The 15480-nt window shown below is 41.2% G+C and overlaps 1 protein-coding gene across 3 annotated transcripts in view; it reads right to left on the reverse strand.

Annotated features, from left to right (window-relative positions):
- The window catches only part of LOC726697 (coiled-coil domain-containing protein 137), a 58530-nt gene that overhangs the window by 21591 nt on the left and 21459 nt on the right, over positions 1 to 15480 (reverse strand). For 2 of the 3 annotated variants that reach the window (XR_003306092.1, XR_003306093.1), the window contains exon 6: positions 8507 to 8703. The exons of the other annotated variant lie outside the window; for it this stretch is intronic. The gene's annotated coding sequence lies outside the window, so the exon portion shown is untranslated. The remainder of the gene's footprint in view (positions 1 to 8506; positions 8704 to 15480) is intronic. 3 annotated transcript variants of the gene reach the window in all.

Here is a 15480-nt window from a genome sequence, read left to right on the forward strand (position 1 = left end):
GTTATTATTTATTCCATGATTCCAGCACATCGCTCATTTTTAAGCAGGCTAAACATATATATTTTTTTTCTTCAACTCGTAATAAAAATTCACAGGGTCAACCTGTATAAAATATACCGAAAGAGAGGCCGACTCGATCGAAATTCGACAAGCTTTTTTTAGAGAATCTGTTCCCAATCGAATTTCAAAATTCTTCCCGCATGAGTGAGAATACCGTTATTATTTATTCCATGATTCCAGCACATCGCTCATTTTTAAGCAGGCTAAACATATGTATTTTTTTTTCTTCAACTCGTAATAAAAATTCAACCTGTATAAAATATACCGAAAGAGAGGTCGACTCGATCGAAATTCGACAAGCTTTTTTTAGAGAAAGTTGATAATATTGGAAAAATTTTTCGCGACACGGAGGAGGGGAGACAGATAGGGAGGAGAGAAACGAGAGGAGACGATTAAAACGGGGGTGTTGTCGCGAGAGTCCTAAATTGCAGCTTGGAACGTGCTGCTCCGCAGAGATAGGGGCCTTCTTTCGCGTTCAGTGGAAACAGACACAAATTTTCCCCGCTTAATTCCATCTCTGGACCGGAGGAGTGTAATTGAGAAACGAGAGAGGAGGCTTCTTCCACGCCAAGGCCACGGTGAAATTCTTCCTTCTCGAAAACTCGTAGAGAATAAGTCTCTCTCTCTTTCTCACTGTCTCGCGAGTCGAGGATGGGGGAATATCGATTGTCCGCGATGATTAATTCCTCGAATCTAGGGGATTATCTAGGGGAAACTGGAACTTTATTTATTTTAGATCTGATTTCGCGAAGCGGGACGAGAAGAGTTCTAGGAAAGATACGTTCGATAATTAAGATCTCGTGGAACAAGCTTTACTAATAAATTTCTTCGAAAATTCACTTCGATAAGTTGAAATAAAGACTGGCTTGTGTCGAGGATAAAACTTGTGCAGATCGCTTCGAAATTCGCTCGAATGTAAACGAAATTCCAGGGAAAAACGTAACGATCCTTCGAGCTCGAATTTTCAAGAATTATCGAAACGTTCGTCGTCAAATTTTCCGGGTTCCGATCTCCCTCTATTAAATCGTTCCGAAAAGTAATAACTTTTCCTGTCATCCGACGAGGCAAGATAAATCTCTCTCTCACTCTTTTCCAAAAGCAACGTTATAAAACGCGGTATGGTACCGTGGTGATTACAAAGCGCGAGGAATAGCGGTATAGGAACTCGACACCATAAAACGCGGCGCAAGGTAATATTATAAAACGCGTCACTACGCAGCCTCGTAGTGTATCCAACGTAATTTCTATTTCTATCGGTACGTATTAAGACGTCGTGACACCACCGTTACTGCCCCACGTTTCTCCCATTCGTCAAATCCGTAGTACCATCAATTCCGCGCATGCGTATCCGCATAGCGTAATAATAAATTCTCAACTTGCTAAATCATCCTTCCAGGCTCGTCATCATCATCATCTCCTCGGCCACCCACGTGATTACAATTCTACGAAATTACAATTCTAAAAAACGAAACTCAAAAGTGAGTAAGAGAGAGAGAGAGAGAAAGTGAGAGAGAGAGAGAGAGAGAGAGAGAGAGAATTATTAATAATAATCCACAATTCCAATTTTCGTTTATTTACTTTCAATGGAACAACTAGTTTCTCGATTTTTCGTAACCACGCGACATTTTCACTTTCCACGATCGAAGCGAGTGGCCGGTTTGGAACGCGATCGAGGAGATCGACACGGCTCACCTCCTCCGCGATCTTTCAAGATCGGAGGCGGAGGGGAGCGATCGGCGGAGGACGGTGCACGCGCGCGTAAATAACTCGGTTTTCTTTCCTTGGCGAGGAGACCGCATCGCATCGCAAAACCGCCGCGGGAAACGTGAGAACATGAAACGAGACGATTCCGAGGGAGGGAAGAATTTATTATTCCACGCGGTTCAGAATTCAGAGAAATTGACAAAAACGAAGAACCAAACACGTCCGAATGGAATGAAAAACTGCTCTGCCTTTTACGGAACGCTTTATATATATAAGGATAGAGTTTATTATTATTATTATTATCCTTTTCTTCCATTCTGACCGTGGTTCAGTAATGTAAATAATCTCATAATGTCTCTTACGTCTCGTCAAGTATCGATGGTTCTCGAAGAACGTTTCCTCGTCGGTTGGAAATCTTTCATCGTCCACTTTCCCTAACGTTTTTCACGATCTTGAGAATTGAAGTTTGGGAAAGGGATCGAGAGAGAAATCTTTTGCTTCTTTCTTCTCGATCTGTATCGAGTTGTAAAAAGCGTTTATCGGTGTTGAAAAATACTACGACATCCTCGAGAATATTCGTCCGGTAAAAATTACTTCGAGTTTCAATTATCCAACTTGGCGTCCAAGTCGATCGTAAAAGGTGAACGCGTTTCAATAATTTTTCCTCGACAGTTATTACTATCCCTTCCTCCGTCTTGCACGCGTTCAAAGTTGATTCATCTCGCGAAAACAGGCCTAGCTCCATCCCCTCCTCCTCTCCAAAGTTCGCAATTACGAGTCCAACGCGTAATAATCCTTGCTCGCTCCAAGAATATTTCGATTCACGGATGGCGAATATTGAAACGTTTTGCATCGCGCCGAGTTTTCCCCATTTTCCATTCACCTTTTCAAAGTTCTCGTCGTGTCTCGAAAACAAGAGGGAGGAGCGAAAGGAAGGAAACGAATCATCGAAGGAGAAACGATGCGAGAAAAAGAGGAATCTTTTTTTCTTTCTTTCGCGATAAGATTCTGATTCAAAGGGGAGGAGAGAGCCGCGCACTAATCCCTTAAGAGTGTCGCGAGCAATGGAGGAGCGGAAAAGAGAGAGAGAGAGGGAGAGAGAGAAGAGAAAAAAAAAGGCGCGATACAATCCCATCGGGACACGGGATCTCATTGAAATGGAAGCGAGGAAGCGAGGGAAGGAAAAACAGCATCTGGGTTAAATTCCAGGAGGATCTTTCGGCTCCAGTCACAGGTTTTCCGCCACGGCTGATAGAATTCCCCCTTGTGCGCGGCGAAACAACGAAACGGGTGACGTCCACACCAACGAGGTCTCTTTTCCCAAAGAACGAGGAGGAGGAGGAGGAGGGTGATGACTTTGGCCCGCCCGCGGGAAATAACCGGATCGAGGTGCAAATTTGCGGATCACGGAACCGAAACGGAAGAATTCGAACTCGACGGGTTAACAATCCCCCCCCCCCCTCTCCCTCCGATTCTCAAGCCAAACTTTCCTTTCCTCCAACCGTTATTCCATCTCCAATTTTACTTTCCAATTTTTTCCCCCTTTCTCGAAACTCATCCCCCCCGACAAATTCCAATTTGAAACGAATTCCTATTCCAATTTCTTTTCTTATTTCTCTAAACCCGTATTATCCTCCCAGTCGATTAATTTCACTTAAAGCGTTCAATCCCGACGAATCATTCTCCGATTTTGAAAATACTTTTTCAAAATATTTATCCGAATCCTCGTTTAATCCTAGGATAAAAGTTGCAGCAAACGCTGGAAGAGGTTGGAAGAAAATCCCTTATCCCCGAAATTTGTTTTCCCTCGAATCGAAAAAGATAGAACTCTCCGTTTCCACGATCCATAACCGGTCCATCCATTTCTCGTAAAAGAAGATATATGTATATATATATCCCTTCTCACATAAAGAAGTTGAAAAAAAAGTTGTCCTCCCGTCCCTATTCGCGCAAGAAGGAAAGAAAGAGAGAGAGAAAAAAGAATTGTGACGGAGCGTTCGATTCTCGATCGGTGGCGGAGGAGGAAGGAGAGAAGCGATTACACGGTACGTGACCACGTAACAAATAGACCGGGAATACGCAAATCTCTCGGCTCTGCATCCTTGAATCCCCGAGAAAAGTCAAACTCGGATAGCTGGATGGTCATAAAGCGTGACTTCGATCGAAAAGATCGGCCGCTGTAACGGCACGGGGTGGGGATGTAAATGGCCGACGAACGAGCGAGCGCACCAAATTCCAAAGAAATTCTCGCTCGGTTGAATTAAATTAATCGATAATAAAACCGATAATAAAGATGGCTCTTATCCTTCGTGAAATGGATCGAACTGGAAGGAAATTTTGGAGGAGGAGGATCGAACAAGGGACGAGAGTGTTTTCTCTCTTCAGGGACGGATGTGAAAATCAGAAACGACGATTTATCTCGGAAGGCTCGTTACGAGGCTCGTAACGTTTAACGTGTGATCATTCGAATTATCCCCTCATGCGTGACTTTCCCGCGTTCCATGCCGATCTATATTCATTATCTTGCAACTTTAATATATTCGTGTTCCACATGCATAACAGCACGAGGTAATTCTACCCGAGGCATCGTAGAATCGTATACAGTTTCGTAGCGAGTAATTTCGAAAAAAATTATTTATTTCACTCCAAGCCATAAATCAAACGACGTAATCGATAATTATTGAATATTTTTGACGTTGAGAGAAATAAAGTCTATAAAGATGTATATATATATTTCTCCATCTTGGTCGACCTTCGACTATCAATATAAAAGGTCAATACATACGAAAACGATCTATCGGATAAGAAATACGCGGAAAAACATATCGTTCCAATTAAAAAAAGGAAAAAAAAAGAGAGAGAGGAAATAGAAACAAGTTGACCTTTTTATCTATCTCCATCCGTGAAAAATGTGTTCCTTTTTTTCCCCACTTCCACGAGAAACTACGTACAAGGAGAGAGAGAGAGAGAGAGAGAGAAGAGCGAGGAAGCGTGCGGCGGCGCGCGAAGATGATGAAAGGCGCAGCTGTGGCGATGATAAGCGCATTGGCGAAAACAACGAGCGCCATTGAGGCGAACGTCGGTCGTCGCCGAGTGACAAGGCTCGAAGGTTGGATGCATTCTGCGTGGAAAATTATGCGTTCTTATGCACGGGCACGTGCATCGTGGATTATGCAAGGCGGGTATACCACCGAGCCTCGTGCCGATCGCGGTTTAAAATGCCAGCCGCGAGCCGGGTTACCTTCCTCGCTCTTCGTTCGAAATAAGGAGAGAAACACGCGACGAAAACTCCCTCCCTTCTCCATTAAATTTTCATGGAATAAATTCGCCGGGAATCCGTTCGCTTTTCCTTTCTTTTCCAGAGAGAGATCGTGATGAGGAGGATCGATCGAGAATCTTTTCCCAAAATTTAGATCTTCCTCGAGGATTCGTCGAAACAATTGTTGGACCGACGGTCATCGCGATTTCCACGCCAAGATTTCATAATCTAAGACTCTGTAATTGGGGCAAAGTCCATCCGCGTTTCCTCTCGATAGAACTGGTTAGTTGGTTTTTAAAACTGCGAGAAATAGAATATCAATAATTTGTTGAGAAATTTTTGGGAAATTGGAACAGAGAATCTTGAAGGCTTCCTTCGAAAGAAAAAGAAATATAAATATAAATTTCATTTTTGCCGATGGTTTAATTTATACGATTTATCTGCTACCACGTCTGTGTGCGTGGAAGGAATTTATTCGACGAGTTGGAAAGATATATTCGGACGCGTTAACCGTTATTATTATTTTAATGGCGCGTTTACATTAATTGCATCTATTCTTCGAGTTTTAACGCGAATACGTTTGCGTAAACAATTGGTAAACAGCTTGGTAATGACGCGGCATTGGGCAACCTTGAATGCAGAATAAAACGAGCGCCGCGTTACGTAACGTGTTGGGAAAAAAATTGAAGAGAAGGGAGATCCAATCCTCTCGCGTTTTTCACGGGACTTCTTTATCGGGACGAAAAACTCGAGCTGAAAATTTTCACTTTAATCCCGTTGGAAAAATTTCGCTGAAAATTGAGAACGAATTTCAACCCAATTTCATATATATATAAAATCCCATAATTTCGTATTCACGCTTTTATTTTATTCTCGAACCACGAATTTCAAACGTTTCACGAACCGAATCACGCTCGACCCTGAAGGATAAGGGACGAAACTTGATAAAACTCGATAAAAAAAAAAGAAGAAAAATAATTTTTCTTTGACGCCTAATGAAAGTCTCACGCGCGATAACCGTCCGAGATAAGCATTAACGGGCCATGCGTCGCATGTAAATTGCAAACGCTCGTAACCAACGAATCTGCATAAATCTCTCCCCCTCTACTCTCCTGGTCATCTATGCCGCTAAAACAGAGCACCCCCTCCGTCCACTTTGGCGGAGCAGAGCCACGTTTCACTCCCCTTTCATCGAGACGAATAAACCGATAGCATAACTCTTGGTCGACGTGGAGTATATTCAATTTCGACGAAGGAAGCGCGCTCATTAGTGGAGAGAGAGTTAAGCGACTCTCTAGGAGAAGGGAAAGAAAAGAAACGAGACGAGGAGGAAGGAAGAAAGGAAGGAAGGAGGTTCGGTGAAAACCGTGGGGACGTGCAAACACGCGGTTGGAACGTGAGAGAACGAGCGGAGAAACGTCGACAGCCAGACAGGAATGCGAAAAAAATATTGGAATGGATGGAAAAGCCGTAAGCCACGCGCTGTAAGAAACTGCAAAACAAACGCCTCGCGAGAATCTTGTTTTCGAACCGAGAAGATGCAAGAGAAAAGAAATCCACTTTTTCGTCGAATATATATATATATATATATATATATATATATATATATATATATATATATATATATATATATATATATATATATATATATATGTATATTTTCGCGCAAAACAGAGAAATTGTCCGATAACGAGATTGAAGAAAATTTTCCATCGACCGCAATATATTCCAAACAACCGCGTCATCGTTGCATCGTTGATGAGGCAATGAGCGGAATAGCACATCGTCGATACATCGTTGCAAAATGAACGGTGTAATGACGAAGCGGTGATGATTAGAATATATTGTTCCAAAAATCCATTCAGCTTTCGTTGAGATGCAGCAAGATGGGGGAAATTGTATGAAATCGTTAATGAAATTGTACGAAATGAAGGTAAATTATCGAGACGAATGCTGGATTTAAACGCATCCTACTCCACGGGAATGGAATTCCTTTTATTCGGAATTCCTTGATTTCCACGCACGACACGAGATCTCTCGAGAACATCCTTCCCAACAAATTGACGAGGGATGTCCACAGCTGAATTGGTACACGCGTAAAGTTGTTGAAACGACAATAGGGATCCGGTCAAATGATTAAATCGCGATAAACCGAACAAAATCGTGTCGATTAATGAATTTATAGCCTCGTTCGTCCATTGCGCGTAAAGTTATCGAAGCGTAATTCGACCTACAAATAATTATTAATCGTCATTTTGATCTATATCTCGCGTTTTGTTCAAAATTGTGTAAAATACATCGATTTTTGAAAAATTTCTAAATCGTGCCACGATTTAAATTTTTCAAGGATCTCGTTCCTTGTCGTTCCTTATCGGTTTAAGAAAAAAATTTCTAGGAATCCAGTTTTTCACGATATTCTCGTGTTTTCTCTCGAGATTGTAAAATAAAATCGGATACCGATTCGAAACTGTAGAAAGAAAATTTTTTCCACCTATCTTAAAAGAAAAATTGAACAAAATTTCCAAAAAATATTTCGATTCCCCTTTCGAATCCCCCGTAAAATAATATGCTCGATTATAGAAAAATTTCTTAAATCATCGGCGAGTTAATTTTCCCCAAAACGTGAAAAAGTGGCTCGAATAAGATTTCACAGGAATCCAGTCTTAATTTATCGCGCCATTTAACCAGTTTTTACCGCGATATTTCCTCGTTCAGAACCGGACGACGTTGTCCCAATTGCGTCCTATCTCATATACGAAATACGAGAAATCATCGAGCGCATCGATTCCACTCGTGATTATTCGCGAATCTTAGATCATTCTAACTCTCGATCGGGGACAGAGACCTTCCCCCCTCCCCGAGAAAGTTTATCGTTGCCCCTTATTGCGGTTTCCAGATGAAATTATATCCACGTCTCGATGCGACAGAATCCCGAGCGAAGAAAGTGGTTCGTTGGCCCGCAACCGGTTGCCGGTTCTTACTTCTCTCTCGAGCGAAATAAAACGAAACCGAAAGTGTCCGTCTCCCCTTTCCGTTAACTTCTTTCGCGGAACGATTGAAGAAAGAAAGAAAGGGAACACGACACGTGGCTCCAAAATAAAAAGAAAGAAATTCGCGTTTCGATCGGTCATCGATCGATAAAGCGGAGAGCTTCGATTTCATTATCCTCGATCGGATTATACGATTCAATTTTGTTTCGATCCAACCAAGTCGACTCGATTCCAAGTTTGCTCTCCATCTCGATTTCGATTCGGCGGGGATTTGAATTTATTACTCGTAATCGATCCGTGTCTGCTCGAAGAAAAATTTGGCCGGGAGAACTGGAAAGATGATTGCGCTCCTCGACGAGGAGAAATCTTCCTCCCCAGGAGAGGGAAGAAAGAAAAAAGAGAGGAAGAAAAGCGTGCATGCGTTAATCGATAAATAAATAAAGCGGCGATAAGATAGATTGGCAAAAAGAAGAAAAAGGAAGATCTTACTCACCCTTGGTGGGTCGAGGATTACTCCAGGCAGGCCTGCATACCTTCTCCATGCTTCTTACTTTCGCGATGTCGGTTACATGACGTTAATAACACGTTAATGCGGCTCTCACTTCAACAACTCGGTTAATTCTCCACACTCTGTTAGTAGGGAATCATCGCCACTTTGCAATTACTTTTTCTCTCCCCCTTCGCTTCCATCTGAAAAAAAATTCCAACAGCCTTCCGTGAGCAACGTATCGACTCGAAACAAGTTGTCTTTCTCCTCGCTGTGATCCGCGCCGTTTATCTTATCCCCCATTACTTTGAAATTTCCAATCGATTATTATCGTATTCCTAATTTATTTCGATAATTTGTTGTCTAATTTTTGCCTCGTTCAAGCAAGATCGTTAAAATTAATTTTAAATGGGATTCCTTCGCGAATATTCCTCACAAATGTTCTTGCAACGAACGATGCGCGGTTATGCACTTTCGAAATTAATTCGATCAATTATTATAATCGATGTCATAATATTTATTCTTTTTATTTTCATCTTATTTTCGACAGCAGAAGAAAATTGAATTTTTGCGCGACAAAGGAGTATTATTACCGTAAACGTTTATTTTAAAATGAATTTTAAAAAAGGATTTCTTACGCAAATACGATCGTAAGTATTTCACTTTGCAATACGCGGCTCCGTTCCACGTTCTTTGAAATTTCGAATTAATTCTCGAATTAATTCTCGTCATTATTACGATCGATTGTTATATTTCCCTCTTTACTCGATGCGCGCGTATCGAAGAAAATTGAATTTTTTTACGACAAAGGAGTTATTATCGAAATGTATCGAATTAATATTAAAAAAGGATTATTGACTTTTTGATGTATTCCAAATTAATTCTCGATTCGGGCATATTATAGATCCTATATCTTTTTTTCTTTCCACTCGCGGCGAGAGAGAAAGAGATTATCGAGATGTTAAATTAATCGTAGAAACGATTCCTTGAAAAAAAAGAAGAAATATTGTCCGATTAATAGCGCGATTAATTTTGATCGGTGCAACGTTTCAACGGAGTCTCGCCTAAAAGAGTGACAATTGCGGGAAATCGATGAAATATGCAGAGACAAACGCTGGATTAATCGTGCGATGGTCGGCGGTGAAAAATAGGGCGAGCAACGGTGGCGAATTAAAGCAGAGGCGCGGGTGTGAAACTTGGACGATAACGCGAAATCGATCGAGTTTATGGGAGGGAGAGAAACGGAGGGAATATGAATGAACAAAAGTGAAAAATCGTTTCTCTCTCTCTCTCTCTCGCCGTCAATGATTTTTTTCTTTTTACGGACACGAAACGATTACCATCGATCAGAAGTTCTTTCGAATAAATGCGACCGATAAAACCGATCCTTCTCGTGGTATTCGCCATTTAACGAGCAAGTAAAAAAGAATAATGGAATAATGATCGAATAACACTTTTTAACACGTATGATTAAAAATTCTTCGTTTCGTTTCGTTCCAAGATAAAGGAATGTATCTATATATACGTTTGAAAAAAAACATTGCAATTACACGGTTCGTTTCCTATATTAATCGAGCGATTTTCATTTAGTTGGCATGCAAAAAACGATCTCGACAAAAACGAATCTAAAAAGCAGTTTCTAAACCGGCGCGGAGGGAGAGAGAGAAGCATTATTTTGTTACAGGAGGAATTAAATTGATCGCAGAAACGCAACGGAAAAATTTAAATATAAATTTCCTTTGAAATTTGCGAAGGGAGCGGTAAAAAATAAAACAAAAAAAAAAGAAAAAAAAGAGGGAACGTGAATTCAATTAGCGTGGAACGAATCGAGAGAAAAAGATGATCAAACAATCGCGGGGAATACGTGGATGGATGGAACAGGTGAAAAAGATAAGTAGGCTGCCCGCCAAGCAATAGAGAACGCATTACGAGCCGCGTATTTTTCCCCGGGATATCGCGCGGAACAAGATTATCCGTGTCCTTTGTCGCTAACTACCTCGAAACATCGAAGTGAATACGAACGGTGATAACGAGTGATTACGCTTACCCTATATTACCTCATAAATATTCCGTCAGTATCATTTAGACGGCTCCTCCGCCGTTTACCCTCGTCCAAGATTATATAGCTTTTAGAGAAATTTGAACATGAATAAATCTGGGAAATAGCCTCGTTTTTTTTCTCTTTGCAAAAGAAACTCGAAGCGTTTAGAAATGGAAACGCGATCTCTAATTTCTCCTCCTCGTTTTCCCTCGTCCGGGAAATATCCCAATTAGAATAATTTAACTGGACACGAAGATAAAAAAGATAAAAAGCGCGTTCCTCGGATTGTTGCTCGTCCACTGCGCGTTGATGCGCCCCTGTTACTTTGTTACAACGATTTTATTACTATATTGCACAATTCCCAATCTTGCACACAGTAATACATCGTTTACCGTGATACGATCTGACGTATCAATTAATATATTAATCGATCGAGGTGGATGAAAATTAAGAAAAGTAAACGCGAGCCAGTCTTTCTCGATTCAAAATTTCGATATATCTCTTTTGCTTTGGGAACAATTACATCCGTTTCTTCATTTCCACCGTCGTTTAGCTAATTTTTTAATTTTAAAAAAATTAACGCGATGATTTCTGCGTCAGCAGCGGAAGAACGCGGGATAAAAACAAGAGTGGAGGGGTAAGGATGGTATAATCGATAGGACGATAAATGGAAACATAGTTGGAAATAATTTATACATCGCGACGCGGCGCGATCGGCCAGATTATATCCTCCTCCTCCTCCTCCCCCTTTTCATGCGAGCGAATATTAATCACGAATGAAAACATTTGCCTGTAAATTTGCCGCGTTACTTGTGCCCTATTAATTTCTGATTAATCGGACACCGGCCATAGACGACGCGGCTCTCCACCGCCCACCCTCGTTGTCATCGCTTCCGCCCCATTTTATCGGGGCCATAGCCGCCCAAAAAACCACCACCACCACCACCGTCGCTACCCTTGTTCCGAGCCAGCCAAATTGCTATTCCGCGTACACGTGAAAGCAAATTTGTTGATCGTCGACGGAAATTAAAAAAAGGTACACCTTCGAATAATAAATAAATTTTTTGAACATCTTAAATGAGATGCGCTGATCGAAATGGATTAATCTCGGGAAAATGAATCGAGGATAGCGTTGAGATGTTTGTCAAAAAAGGAGCGAAAGTAGGAAAAATAGGAAGATAGTTTCCATGCTTTTCGATCTGTCGATAGTGTTACCTGTTGGAGGTTATAGGAAAGATCCAAATAACGCTATCCAAAGATAATTCTATTTAATTATTCAACGAAACGGAATAATTTATTCGTTGGATTAATACGCAATGTTACGTTAATCGAGCAACAACACTCGGTTTCCTCGGCTCCTCCTCGAAACGCTAAGATTCGCACTCTTTTGCACTTTCCTCGTCGAAAGTTTCCAGTAGTTGTTTCCAGGGCGAGACGATCGAAGGGAAAGAAAAATCCCCGAGGCGTTGCGCTTTGGGGACTCGCCAATTGTCTTGTTAAACGCGCGACTAGGGATAAAGAAAGCATAACGAAGCACGAGCTACCAAGTCGGGCAACGAACACAACGGAGAGGAAAGTTATGGCTACGGGTCGAAATCGCGTAAAATCCTTGCCGTGGAACGACCGTCATGGAATAATTGCGTTGACGAGGATGTACCAGTCTTGTCTTGAACGAGGACATAAAAAATTTAACGACCATCGCGTGGAAATTATTTAAAAAGGAGCTATTTTTTTCGAGATTGGTCTCGCTTTTTTCTTTTTCTCTCTTCTTCTCTACTTTGTCATTACGTTAATTATCTCTGCGTTTACGCTCATTTAATAATTGAACGCGCTGTAATCGCGTGTAATATAAAACGAAATATATAAATAATTCAATCGTGTTAATAGCAGACGAGTTCGATCGCGCGGTTTTAAAATAAATTGGAATCAATGTTAAATAGAGTTGATGGAGTTATGACTATTTCTAAATCTATAGTTTCGAATAGTAGAGGGTAAATGAGAGAAATCCGGTGATTGATGTGTCGCAGGAAGAATTCGTAACACCCACGTATCTATCAACGTACATAAGTCCTTCTAAGAATTTAATTCCGGCTCATCGTGGTCAATGACACGATAACCGTTTAGAATGAAAAAGAGAGACGTCTTTGGTCAAATTGTGCGACACGAAGACAATTCTATCTTACGATCGTGAAAACTATTTTAAAGTTTTAATTAATATTTTTAAAAAAAAAAAAGAATTAATCTCTCTTTTTTCGTTCGACTATAAATATTTAATCGTTCGTGGAGCTCGTAAATTTTAGAAGAGGACGAAAGTAAACTCGATCGAGCTCAACAACTAATTTCAAGTAATCTGGTATATATTACTATCTATTTTCGTCAGAGAAGTGAAACCGGATACCGATTTTCGCGAAATTTTGTGGCCAATAGCGTTCTTATATCGCGAGAATAGTAGTCGTAATAGTGGCTCAACGCGAGTTCATCGCGACACCGATTCTACTTGTTCCCGCAAGATTCCTTTCTACTGCGCGAAATTGAATTTTACGTTCGTTACATATATATATCACCACCAGAGAAACACCTATTAAAATGCAATGGAAATTCAAACATTGTTTGCTTAATTACCAAATTTTCTTTCTTTTTCCGCTTCCTGCAATATGCCTTTCCAAATTACTGAAATATCATTCCTTCTTCCATATATTATTTCTTCTATTTCATCATTGCGCTTTTTAACTTTTTTCTCTACTTTTTGAAATTCTTTTCATTGCTAAAATTTCCTCATTCCTACAATTCTACCCGTTTTTCACGTGGTAGAATTACTGGTGAACAGGATTGCGAAAGAATAAATTCCAAGTTTGGAAACATCCAAGAATAGTGTATACGTATAAAGACTTCTGAAGAAAGTAACCAGTGACCTGACCATAAGAAAAGTGAAGACCGTTCAAGATAAATTTACTTAACAAAGGGACTGACTATTATATTATGTATACTCTATACTTTCTCTCTCTCTTTCTCTTGTAACAACAAAGAGATACAGATTTTTCGAACGCTTTGGCAAACGAAGAAAAATTGAAGGAGAAAACTGAACTCGAATCCACGTTAAAAAACACGTACACCCATCCTTTCATCAGTCCCCGAGGACAGGTGATTGACTCGGAATAGCATTAAATTACCCGCTGGTGTTCCTCGCTAACTTTTCACTCGAGTCAACTACGCTTTAATGGGTATATTTGAGCAAAAATACTATGTTCCCTCGCCATTTCAGATTCTAACTCGCTACGATATAGAGTACAAGCCTACTATATTGCAAATTTTGCACGTTTTACTTTCGTGGCCATGTACGGAGACGAGTTGCAACCGAGTTCGATCAGCCTCAAAGTGGTCGATTTACGATCACCGTTTTCGATGGTCGGGCGCGTGTTTTACGACGCCCCGTCGTGCTTTCTACCTTGCTTCGCTCGACGCCCGAGTTAAAAGCGCTCGCCGCAATTAGTCATCCTCCGCGACATCGGTAAAACGCGATTGTTCCGAAGAGCGTGCATGCATCGTTCCATAGAGTTGCGAAATAAGATGAATCATCGATCGAAAATAAATTATGAAAACGAGCTTTCCACGTCTTCTTCGTTTTAACCACGTCGATCGTTCTCCAAGAAGATCGTCCCCAAGATCCTGTTCACCGAGAAATTGGCTGGCATTTGACTTTCATTAATGTGAAAAAAGGGGACGGAATAAAAAGGGCGAATATCGATGACTTTGAAATTCCAGCACCGGTAATAACGGTTGGCCGGGTGTCGGCGCGTGGCGTTTATTCGGCCGATCGCTTTCGCAGCGAGGCAAAAGAGGCAAGAGAGAGTTTACTCCATGTCAACACGAGGGGAGGCTTCCTCTCCTCCGTGAGAGGAGAGGCAAAAGTGAATTCTGAAAAATTGACGAACCGATTTCGATAAAAGATCTCTTTGTCCGCTCCATTGACTCCATTCTTCTCCAACGAGAGATTAATTGGCGGCGAGAAGAAGAAGAAGAAGGAATCTTGTTTGGAGAAGATTCGAGTGGATCGTCTCTCGACCGGGTTCGCCATCTCTCGTCCGTTTCGTCGATTACCGCTAGAGAGAGAACGATCGAGAAGGCCGTTTATTAATATATCTCGACAAAGAGGAGCGTTATCTCCGCGAGAGAGGCGAGAGAGGCGCGCTTATCAATCCGCGGGTTCGACGGAAAAATCGCGACGTGCAGCGATAATATTTAATCCCGCGTTAAATATTGACGCCGATACGTGGCAAGAAGGAACGTTCAACCGCAGAAGCGGAATCGTCCGAGTCGCGGTTATTCCAACACGAGCGAACGATCATCAACCGACCGATCTCGTGACTCAAAACCCGACTATTTTCACCATCGATGCCATCCGAGATGAGCGGCCGATTATTCGTAACTGGGTGGGTGTTTGAAAATCCATCCGAGTGGCAAACCGAGTTATTTTATCGCCGCTTGGATTTCAACGAAAATATTATTTCATCGCTCCGTGTCGCAACGAATTGCGATTGCATTACGGAATTACAGAAAAGCGTTGCTACTTAACCGGTTCGTGTTATCCAATTTACGGTTTTATGAAATAATAACGAGGAAGCGAAAAACGAAAAGATGGAAACGCCGCGAATTTATACATAAATTATCGAGGGATTTTAATTCGAGGAAAAGAGAGTTAAAATTTGAGAAAGGGAAAATTCGCTTCCTCCTTTTCACGAATTGGATGAAAAAGAAAAAAAATAGAGATTCGAAGATTCTCGGTATCGGGGGAATTTTACGATTTTTTCTTTTTTTTAATTAGTTTCTATTAAAATTCGAATAAAAGATACAAGGGCGAACGAGACAAAAGAGATTTACGATTTTCCGGCGGCACGCAACTCCCATTTAACAGGGGAAAATGAAATTTTAAGGCCGACCA

The sequence above is a fragment of the Apis mellifera genome, linkage group LG14 (assembly GCF_003254395.2).
Source record: "Apis mellifera strain DH4 linkage group LG14, Amel_HAv3.1, whole genome shotgun sequence".
NCBI lineage: Eukaryota > Metazoa > Arthropoda > Insecta > Hymenoptera > Apidae > Apis > Apis mellifera.